The sequence below is a fragment of the Gymnoscopelus microlampas genome (genome assembly GCF_963454915.1).
Source record: "Gymnoscopelus microlampas genome assembly, chromosome: 7".
NCBI classification, from domain to species: domain Eukaryota; kingdom Metazoa; phylum Chordata; class Actinopteri; order Myctophiformes; family Myctophidae; genus Gymnoscopelus; species Gymnoscopelus microlampas.
Genome location: NC_139944.1, coordinates 10,715,991 through 10,725,911, shown reverse-complemented (window position 1 = coordinate 10,725,911; position 9,921 = coordinate 10,715,991). Strand labels below are relative to the sequence as shown.

The window sequence follows — 9,921 nt, the reverse complement described above, 5'->3', positions numbered from 1 at the left end:
GGGTGGACTGTAGGGGTCCACCCCTACAGTGTCTTGCTCAGGACACTTCGCCCCGTCCAGGGCCTTTGAGGCAAACCGGGGACCTTCTGATTATCTAACCAGTAACCTATGCTGCCCTAAATAATAAACCCATATGAAAAGAAATGCATCAATACATTACAATGCATAGACACCGGCCTACCTCAAAACCAGGGTCTTCCTTAGTTGTGACATATGGAGCAAGAGTGTGTGACTGTGACACCATTTATCATCCACACCACTATGTATGTACTACTGGGTCGACGGAAGGGCGGACAGATGGACAGACAGACAGACAGACAGACAGACAGACAGACAGACAGACAGACAGACAGACACTTTTTTTGTTACCCTTTCAGCCTAAATGCATGACTGTACCTCATGCTGTTTACATTTCTGACTAATAAAGTAATCAATCAATCACAAAAAGTAAAATAATTGTTTGCCCTGATATGTAGTGGAGTAAAATAATAAAGTATCAAAAGATAGAAACACACAAGTGAATTTAAAAAATACAATGCTAAGTACAGTACTTGAGTAAATGTACTGATTTTCACCATTGTTCATGTTTCATAGCTGTTGCAGTTCTTTATTTTTGCATTATATTAATTGCTAATCAAATAAATTATTGAGGGAAATATTTCACTTTTTGCATTAGGCCTACAGCATAATGCCATATGACACATACAATGTAAACTGACATTTAACATAATAACATTGGGCAGACATTGAGGTTTGGTCAAATATCCGACAACAGCATGTCAGTATTTGACGTCAACCTGACGTTGGGATAATACGTTGAACAGACGTTGGTTATTGATTAGTTACCAACACAACCTAAAACCAACCAAATATCTATGTCTAATGATGTTAGACTGCAACGTTGTATGGATGTTGTCATAATAATACATTTCAAACTGGATTGTCAAATGTCTCCTCAAATCACTGAGCAGTATAGCAACGTTCTGCTCTTTCATTGGACGAATCATTGGACTTGTGGGTGGGACCACAGTTGTATAACACCAGACTGGGCGGGGCAACAGTAACTGCTGCAGGAGCCTGCAGTTTGAATTTGGAGGGAGAGAAGACAGGAAGAGATACTTGTTTGTGCATGGAGATGTTTTTTTGACCATCCCAGGACTTCTAGAATCACAATCTTTTGCACAGGTGAGTTCATAATTAATTTCCTTCTAACTTGAAATGAAATATTTGACTGTTTGTTTTTAAAATAAAGTTCTACATTCTGTTTATGACCGAGTGAGGTGATTTCTTCATATTGCAAATCAGTCATGCTTTGTTGTTTTCTTTTTCTTTTCCTTTTCTTTGCATGTTTTTGAAACTGGCAGCATTGTTTGAGTAAATCCTTTGCCCAAAATGATTACAGTACCTGCCTTTTGTGGCAAAACAGTGGGAACTAGAAAGAGGCTATACTGCATTAACTAGATGGACTGATCCCCATTGCTTTGTGTTGGTGGCTTCACTGGCTTGGTGCTGCTGAGTTAAACATTTGAATTGCAGCTTTTAAAGCTAATGTCTTATTTTAGGTGAAGTTCTGTTGTTCATGCATGATTCATGTTTTCAGTTGGGAATGTGTGTTATTGAAGGGTAAAGCTCACATGCCTCACAGCCTGATTTTTGTGTGAGACAGTGCAGTGTAACTAAAAATCAGGCATAAGGGTTGGTTGCATTTGAATAGCCTTGTGTAGGTATCATAGTTTTGATCATATTAGCTTGTAAGACATTATTTTCAGTCTAATATTGGCCAAGCCTAACAGTAAAGCCCACCTAAAAAAAAATAAACATAATAGAGGAATGTAAACACTATGTTGAAGATTGATTGGTAAGTAACCAATCCCCAACGTCTGTTCAATGTATCATGCTGACGTCATATTAACATAGAATACTGACATGCTGTTGTCAGGTATTGTAACCAAAAACCAACGTCTGCTTAACGTCATTATGCTAACAACCACACAATGTTAAATTCTAACATCATTAAGCGTTATTTTTTTGTTGTTTTTAAGTTGTGTTGGTAAGTAACCAATACCCAACGTCTGTTCAACATATCATGCTAACGTCATATTAACATAGAATACTGACATGCTGTTGTCAGGTATTGTAACCAAAACCCAACGTCTGCTTAGCGTCATTATGCTGACGTTCACACAATGTCAAATTCTAACAACATTAAACGTTGTTTTTTTGTTGGATTTAAGTTGTGTTGGTAAGTAACCAATACCCAACATCTGTTCAACATATCATGCTAACGTCTTATTGACGTAGAATACTGACCTGCTGTTGTCGGGTATTGTAACCAAAACCCAACATCTGCTTAACGTCGTTATGCTAACGTCCACACAATGTTAAGTTCTAACATCATTAAATGTTGATTTTTGTTGGTTTTAAGTTGTGTTGGTAAGTAACCAATGCCCAACATCTGTTCAACGTATCATGCTAACGTCAAATTGACAAAGAATACCGACATTCTGTTGTCGGGTATTGAGACGAAAGCCCAATGTCTTCTTAACGTTATGACGTTAACGTCTACACAACGTTAAATTCTAACGCCATTAGACGTTGATATTTTGTTGGTTTTAATTTGTGCTGTTAAGCAACTATAATACAACGTTTTCTCAAAGTTTTTTTCATTTCTGAGGAATGTAAACACTATATTGAAGATCTATTGGTAAGCCATCTTAAGTTGAAATATTGAAGTAAGTCCTGTACAGTTGAATGGCCCAAACAGAGTGAAGAACAGTTAGTATTTTGCCATAACCGATACTTGATATACAGTAGCTGATAATGAAGTAGCTGTACTGTAGCTGTCGTTTTCGACGCTGTTCCAGCCCATATTGAATTTAAATGTCCACAGATGTTTCGGAAGGCAGAGGTAGCCTATCTAATCTGTTTTTTGTGTGTGTGTGTGTGTGTGTGTGTGTGTGTGTGTGTGTGTGTGTGTGTGTGTGTGTGTGTGTGTGCGTGTGCGTGTGCGTGTGCTACTTCAGCTTCCAAACACCTGTGATCAAGACTTGGTGAGCCTCCACCAAGTCCGAAGTAAGTATAATATCAGGGCGTTAATTTGAGGGGTAATATGCTTTAAATTGGTTGTAATTTAAAAATATATATTGAATTAGATGATTCAGGTTTCCCACGGTAGTGACTTTCCTGGAACATTTTGAATTGAGTTATAAATTCCCACAGGGCTGTGGGCATCCTGATGATAGTTTTTTGACACAGTTAAACATAACAGGCACAGATAAACTAGTAAACATTAGTCTACAGTCAGCAGTGTAATGTAAAAGCAGTCTTATAGCGTTAATATTGAAAGGGTAGGGATGTGAAGTTTCACTCAACCAACGATTCGATATAATTCACCATACTGGGTTCACAATACAATTTCTTCTTGGGTTTTCTCTGAAGTAGTTGTGCCACGGCATGAGGCCATTGTGAGAAGTCTCTATCTTGCGTCAAGTATATTTTTCATTCATAATGTGTTGTGTATTTCTTATTTTCATGCTAGATGTGGTACATCAAGAGGTGGAAGGTCCTCTCAAGTAGAATACATCGGGTAAGTACCTCCACACTGAACTTCACTATTATTTGACAATAAAGCAACATAATTTTGATTTAAAACAAGTTTGATTTTTCACCGCTATTAAAGGCATCAGGTTAACGGCTATAAAAATGAGGCATCATCTACAGTATATGAATAGTTTTGATGCGATAGCATCAATATATTCTAAAGAAGTATTTGTATAATTTATTCGTCATGTCCCTGGTGTTTAAAGACCTTAAGAGGTGTAACGATAGAATAATATCTTAGCTGTCCACTTAATATGGCATTTTCCTTCCTGTGACTTTTACCATACTCAGGAGGTAATTCATTGGATAATGCACCCAGAAGAATGATGCCGTTCCTCATGTCACATGAATTGACACTCCAGTACAACCTTTGTTGACATCATGGCAAGAATAAGTCCCCGGGGCCTGTGTCTTTTTGACGTTGCATATGGTAAGTTAAACATTTTAATTGCCCGATGTAACTTTTCCTTGACCTTTCCGTTATCTTTCAAATTCAAAAAGGAGTGCTACAAAATGTTGATTATTTTTATATATGTTGGCAGTTATGCCTAAATTCAAGAGTTTGGAATCACTGTGAAAATTAAGTAAGTACAGCCAAGACACTGATGATAATAATAATAATAATAAGGGTAATAATAAGGGTAATAATAATAATAATAATAAGGGTAATAATAATAATAATAACTTATATTCTTCAACATTTCTGTTCATTAAATAATCCACCAAGTGCAGCAATATCTTTAAAGACCTTAGGCATTCTAGATGTCATATTCTCTAGATATCCAGGTCAAATTTCACCCCATATTTTCAGTAGAATTTGCCGTACTTTGAGACTGGTTTGTATAAAACTTCTCATGAACCTTACGGTATAGCTGTTCCCAACATAGGATTTAGATCAAGCAATTGTGATGGCCCTTCCATCAGAGACAGTACTCATATCTGCAAACTCAGTTAATTTAAAAATCATAATTTCTCACTGATTCCAAACTTTTGAACAGATATCTGTCAGTCATTAAAGATGTTTCATAATGTAAAAATCAAGTTAGAGTTATTAAAATAGCTTATTTCTGTCATTTATCTTTAGGGGAACTAAAGAAGAATGCAACCCTCAACAAATTAAACAGAATGATGCAGAGAAGACTCTCCAAGTGATTTACGGGAGCTCAGTGTTATTTCTCTCTCTTTTTAACGTTTTTGCCCTTGGTGCATATGTTATAGACATGCCTCAAAGAATGCACTTCATTGTTTTTATTGATTTGTACTGTTTAGTTATTTTAAAGTTTCACAAATGGAAACATTTTCCTACAAAGGCACTTTGGGCTCTGAACCTATTCACCAAACCTGTAACTGTTTGGACAACAATATGACTTGTAATTTCTGTTTGTTTATACTACCTATTCAAATGTGCCAATTACAAGTTTAAAAAATATTTAATAATGTTGTTTTATTAAACTTTGTCAAATAATATTGTCTGATATTGTATTTTCACCTTGGTAAAACTTGACACTGAAACAAGATGTAATTTGTTGTTGGTTGTCTGACGTCGTGATGATGAGATATCGACGTCAAAATGACGTCTGGAAGATGTCCTGTTCCCACCGCCCACTCAGTGGGCACAGGACGTTATTTTAACGTTGATATCTTGTTGTGACAAGATATCTACGTGACAAGGTAACTCTGGAGGTTGACGTCCTGCTAATGTTGGATTGACATTTTATTCTCAACTAAAATACAACGTGATTACAACGTTAGAAATATGTCATATTTTGATTGTACTCTAACGTTGAGCCAATGTTGTACTATGACGTCAACCCGATATAAATTTTCAGCTAAAATACAACTTGTATCCAACGTTGGGAGTCTAACCTTTAATCAACGTCTACATAACATCAGAGATTGACGTTAAATCAACGTTAGTTTAAGATGTCAAACCAACGTCAGTTTATGACGTCAGACAAACGTTAGGTTATGACGTCAGACAAACTTTCATTTACAACTAAAATACAACTTGTATCCAACGTTGGGAGTCTAACCTTTAATCAACGTCTACATAACATCAGAGATTGACGTTAAATCAACGTTAGTTTAAGATGTCAAACCAACGTCGGGTTAAGACGTCTAACCAACGTTAGGCTATGACGTCAGACAAACTTTCATTTACAACTAAAATACAACTTGTATCCAACGTTGGGAGTCTAACCTTTAATCAACGTCTACATAACATCAGAGATTGACGTTAAACCAACGTCAGGTTATGACGTCAGACAAACTTTCATTTACAACAAAAATACAACTGGTATCCAACGTTGGGAGTCCAACCTTTAATCAACGTCTACATAACATCAGAGATTGACGTTACATCAATGTTAGTTTAGGATGTCAAACCAACGTCAGGTTATGACGTCTAAACAACGTTGGGTTATGACGTCTAACCAACGTTGGGTTATGACGTCAGACAAACTTTCATTTACAACCAAAATCCAACGGTCATCCAACGTTGGAGTACAACGTTGGGACAACGTTGTACTGACGTCGCGTGTCAGCTGGGAATATGGCGGGTTGTGGCTCCTTTGACATAGAGGGAAAAAAGTACAGACCCCTGGGGATTAAAGTGGTATGTTTTTGTATCGGCAGCTAGACAGCAATGGTTAAGGTTATTCTATTGAGTGACAGAAAGTGTTTTATTTGTATTATACATACTTTTTGATGGTGCTTACTGTTACTCCCATCGACGCAACAGGTTTCATGTTTTTGTTAGGTTTGTTTTCAGATAGCATGTTATTCATACAGATTCTATAGGTTCATTGTTTACCTGGTATCCTATAGCATGATTTGCTTAATTGTTTTCTCACTCACTGTGTGTGTGTGTGTGTGTGTGTGTGTGTGTGTGTGTGTGTGTGTGTGTGTGTGTGTGTGTGTGTGTGTGTGTGTGTGTGTGTGTGTGTGTGTGTGTGTGTGTGTGTGGCTGTCCTACAAGATATTTAATCACCTTGACTGCTGAACATTATATTTTACAAAACACCACCATCTGTGGGTGGCTCATTTAAATAACACAGAGTGTTATTCTTTTTCTTTCTTTTTTTCAAAATGTTTCTTTTTAAATAGCAGATATACAAGCTCACAACGACGCAACAGGTTTTGAGCTTGTAGATCGGCTATTTTTTAAATAATAAATGAAATATACAATAGGATTTTGGTGGTTAATGTATGTTTTGTAATAATAATCTAAATTAGTCAGAGCGCGACACCCTCTCGCAACCAAACATAAAATGACTTAGTTCCCTAACAGTTTAGTCTAGTTTTTAGTTGTTGACGAAATTGTCAATACATTTAGTCATTTTAGTCATCATTGCTTAGTTTTTATTTCGTTTTCGTCAGTGACAAAATATAGGTTAGTCATAGTTTTAAGTTAACACAATTAACACTGCCTGCAGGTCACAGACAAGGTCAAAGAGAGAAGGATGAGGCTGGCAGCCAGGGCACTGTGTCAGGTACATGGAACTGACTCAAGACACGACCAAGAGGGAAAAAAGGTGCCTGCAGTCCAACTAAAGGTGATAGCTGCCTGACAGATGCTTCACCGCATGAAAACATGCACAGCAACAGCTCTTTAATCCCATTCCTTCTTTATGCATTGCTTAATGCACTGTATTGCACCTTTATAGAAACCAGCCTTGTAGACTCACAGGGGCTTCATTTTCAGCCTAACTTAACCCATTCAATCTGGGTAAACATCATGTAATTTTTGATTTTTAGCTATAAAGTTTTTCAGGAAACTGTTAGGATTTAGAAGGTATTTTTAGAATCAGCCTCAGGTCCAAATAGGTTAACCCAGCACCATCTGCCAAGCTCTGGCAATGAATGTTTGATGGTGTTAATCAAACCATCTGATCAAATGTCATCACAAACGGTTTCTTAACCACTGAAGCCCTATACATGTTCAGATGACAAATTGAGAAAATATTTTTGCTGTTTGTGAATAAAAAGGAAAATAAATGTGTTGACATGTTTTTCCTCTACATGTTTTTGATATTATGTGGTGAATGTATGTTTTATAATAATAATCTAAATCTGCCAAGTAACTAGTAACAGTAAGCACTATACTTAGTTTACACCAATGGAACTGATGTCGACGTGTGGGAAGTTGGAACGTGAAGTGAAGTGGAGGAGACATATTGTTTCATCTAACACAAGAATTGTTTATCAAACCATTAAGGGAATGTAGGATGAGGAAGCTTGTCTTCCTGGTGTGTCAGAGCATCCATCATTATCTCTGCCTCCCTCCCCCTGCAGGGACTAATTGACTGGCACATGGAGGTTTGTGCTGGGTACCCCCTAGGGCATGGGCAGTACCGCTACTAGGCACACGCACACCACACACTGTGCGTAAGGGCACCACGGTGAGCCAAATGTTTTGACTGTTTTGACTGGGTTTCTTATTTCTTTTCATGTATTTCTTGATACTGTGTTTTTTTTCTGTTGTGAGGTGTACAGATACCCCTTGGGGTGACGATGCACCATAAACAAATTAAATTGTATTGAATTGTCTATGTGTTTATTGTTCAATGCATCTAGTATGATATTAGTGTATAAAAAAACAATGTATTTGTGGTACCAACTTCAAGTTTGCTTTTTAAAATGTACACAAACTGTCTGAGGAATTACATAGTGCTTAATTCAAGATATTAGATTATTTCCTTGGGTGCAATCCCCTAGGTGGCGTAGTTATTATACCTGTGACCATCAATAACCCCTGAGATTGAGTCGTCTGTCTTTCTCTCTCTTTCTTTCTTTCTTTCATTGAGTGACAATGACAGTTACACATCCCCTCCACCAGAGGGCGAAAGGCTTTCAGACAACGGAGCCTGGATCAGCAGTTCATTGCGTATGCGCAAATGGCTATGACCCGGAAGTGTAGTCTTTGCGTGTAGTTTTTTCACGGCTCTGACAACAATCACGGTGGGAAGAAAACGTCTCTATCTAAACTAGAAACTCTGCAGTAGCAACACATCACAAAGTGATGGACGCAAAACTACGCACTGCAGGTTTGTTCATGCTTCTTTTAAACACGTTTACATTACGTTCAACACGTTAAGGACCCCACATTGATAAGGACCCCCCATTTGAAACGACATGGTGCCAGCCAGGCACTAGGGCTGTCACGACTATCATGGCTTTTTTAATTGTCACACACATAGATGCAATAACGATTTAATTGGGTTTTTGCCTTTTGGCATTGAACGTGGAACATGTAAATACATAATTCTGTTTGCCTTTTACACACATTATGTGTAAAAGGCAGATAATAATATTATTAGTATTATTACTTTTGGCTTCATAAACAAAAGTTTAACAAATAACTTCAGTATACAAAGAAATTACTGACATATTTAATACCTTTAGCCTTAAAAAAATAAATCTTTATAGGTCAGCTATTTTATTTTATTTTCTAAAAACATATTTGAAAATGTATTATTTGAAAACGATTATGTAAAATAATTGCCATTTTCTGAAATCATTCCGATTAGTCTATTATGTAGTGACAGGCCTACCAGGGTTCCCAGTGTAAGTTTTGAGTTGTTATTCAGTAACTACATTTAGTACAGAATTCTACAACGGTCTGTACTGTAGGCGAGGAGAAATGCTTAGGATCTGAACGAATAGTTATCGTCTCCGCCAGGCCGAAAGGCATCACGAGACCTCAAATCATGAACACATCATGCAATTTCCGTGAACTTTCACACACACATTCTCACAAGGCAGAGGAAGAAATGCCACTCGAATGTTCAAATCAGCCTCATGGTGGCGCTATAACAGGCTGATTCATGTTTTTACCTATAACTGCACTGATCTGTGTAAAACTTTGTATGTGCACTCCCTAGAGGAAGAACCTTTGTCCTACATTTTTCACACCTGCCTTTTATAGCGCCACCAGGAGGAAGACTAATGTAAAACACATTTTTGGATACTACTCCTTCAGATTTTATCCAAATTTCACACACATCGGTACACATGATCTCTATAGTCATGTGGTCAAGACGGAGTCATCCGATCCGTCAACATTGCTGGCCCATACTGGCCCATACTACCTACCTGACCTCCGAGGAGCACTTTTTCTAGTTCTTATACATTCTCTCACTGGATTACCTTCTCGCTGTGGTGGAAGTACTCAGATTTATTTACTTAAAGGGTAATATCACAAATGTTCACCATGAAAATGTCATTCATATACATTAGAGATGATAATGAGATAATAAGAAGGAGCCCCCCTCCCACAGTGAAATGACCTTCCAAATTTTAGAATGAAAACATTGTTTACCA

General features: G+C 37.3%; 1 protein-coding gene and 1 long non-coding RNA gene across 2 annotated transcripts in view; one reads left to right on the top strand and one right to left on the bottom strand.

Annotated features, from left to right (window-relative positions):
- Window positions 1-9,921, bottom strand: part of mtss1 (MTSS I-BAR domain containing 1) — a 656,873-nt gene that overhangs the window by 119,835 nt on the left and 527,117 nt on the right. The window lies entirely within an intron of this gene.
- Window positions 1,086-4,818, top strand: LOC311049149. Its single transcript, XR_014601164.1, has 5 exons — window positions 1,086-1,185; window positions 3,024-3,072; window positions 3,539-3,586; window positions 3,892-4,030; window positions 4,685-4,818. It is a non-coding gene; the product is annotated as an uncharacterized lncRNA (long non-coding RNA).